The sequence below is a fragment of the Callospermophilus lateralis genome, chromosome 18, assembly GCF_048772815.1.
Source record: "Callospermophilus lateralis isolate mCalLat2 chromosome 18, mCalLat2.hap1, whole genome shotgun sequence".
NCBI classification, from domain to species: Eukaryota; Metazoa; Chordata; class Mammalia; order Rodentia; family Sciuridae; genus Callospermophilus; species Callospermophilus lateralis.
Window position 1 is genome coordinate 44645999 of NC_135322.1, and position 1900 is coordinate 44647898.

General features: G+C 39.2%; 1 pseudogene; it reads right to left on the reverse strand.

Annotated features, from left to right (window-relative positions):
* Window positions 1–260: 260 nt before the first annotated feature.
* On the reverse strand, window positions 261–656 carry LOC143384010 (small ribosomal subunit protein eS24 pseudogene; annotated as a pseudogene).
* Between the last annotated feature and the right edge of the window lie 1244 nt (window positions 657–1900).

The window sequence follows — 1900 nt, forward strand, 5'->3', positions numbered from 1 at the left end:
GAGGGCGGTAACAGAGGAAATATCTGGTTCATTTTCACTTTCAATAGATCTGTATCTCTAGTGCATAGATGCATGGCTTCAAACACACACACACACACACACACACACACACACACACAGACACACACAGAGGGTACTAGGTGCTAGATACATGACTTCTTAACAATACTTTTACACCTCATTAGTCCTCCCAAAAAAATCACAATGTGACTGCAGCTAACATCATTACAGAACCTTTACTCCTGAATCCAATCTCCGGGTCACTTTTTGGTATCACCAACATTGGCCTTTGAAGTTGCCCAGACTTTCTGCATTCTGTCCTTGTGTTCTTTTTCCTGTTTCCTTGAGGTCTCTTTCTTCTCATCCAAGCCATGTTTTACAAATCCATCTTCAGATTCTTTTTCCATTTACGTAATCCAAGGTATCTAAATTATGCCACAGCTAATTGTTTTGCCACCACCATCATAGGTTCTGAACTCAAATACAAAAATGATATCGGGTGTGGTCTTAAACATTTTGGCTAACGTTTCTTGAATTTCTGTCTTAGGGTTCTGTTGCTTTGCCAGGGTGAAGGACATCAGTGGCCATTTTTTCCCCTGCTGGAGTTCTCAATTAGTTGAGAACTTCCTGGTCCAGGAAGTTAAAGTGTTGTTCATGATGGTGGTTGTTTTTGTGAGCTTTTTCGCTGCTGTGACTAATAGATCCCACAAGAACTATTTTAGAAAAAGAAACGTTCCTTGGGGGCCTCACGGTTTCAGAGGTCTCAGTCCATAGACAGCCATCTTGATTCCTTGGGACTCACGGTCAGGCTGAACATCATGGCAGAAGGGTGTGGTGGAAAAAAACAAATCAGGACATCACTTCAGGAAGCAGAGAAAGAGACTCCAGTTACCAAATACAAAATATATACCCCAAAGGCACACCCCCAGGGAACCACTTCCTCCAGCCACACCAGTTACCATTCAGTTAATCCTCATCAAGGGATTAATTCACTGATTGGTTTACAGCTGTCTTAAGCCAATCATTTCACCATTGAATGTTCTTGCATTGTCTCATACCTGAGCTTTTGGAGGACACCTCACATCCATACCACAGCAGTGGCTGATACTCAGGTAGCCAGGAAGATCAGACACCATTAGGAACGTTTTTTTTTTTTTTTTTTTTTTTCCCAAACCCAACCTGGATCACTTGAATTTGGAGGGACAAAAAGACACATTTTAAAGTGCACACTCTTGATTCTTTTACCTGTACTTCTTCCTTTAAAATAGTGATCAGAAGCATAGATGCATCATTGCACGAGTTCAAGCCCAGGCTGCATTATTGTGGGATTACACATTGCTTGTTTGTTATGACTCCTAAAAAATAAAATCGATAATAGAACTGAGATCATGGATTTGTGGTAAGGATGAAGTCTATACCTTCAAATAATCTTCAGATATACTATATCTGGATAGGATTCTCACCTTGGGAACAGGTCAGCCTGCCACCTTTTTTGAAAACTCAGTTATACAGACAAAGAAGCTTTACCTCTTAAAAACTCAATATGGTTCTGTTTTCATAAAACAATAACAGGGCACTCAGATTTCTGTAAGGCACCCATAAATGAGTGAAAGAGAAAGCAAGCCAGTCCAGAAGTCATCCTTTCACATTATTTATGTATCATGTACATGAAAGTTAGGCAAGAGTGGAGTAATCTATTTGTTTACTCGCCTGTTATACATAAGATTTTAGGGCCACAAGTAGGATGAAACTAATGTATGACACCAAGGAACAAATTTTTTGTTCAATATCTGTTTTCTAAAAACAATAATGTATGTTTTCTTCAGATGTTCACAGAAATATAAATGAAGTTTTAAGACTATTTACACTAAAAAGAAAGGGTGCTTAGGAGACAAAAAGG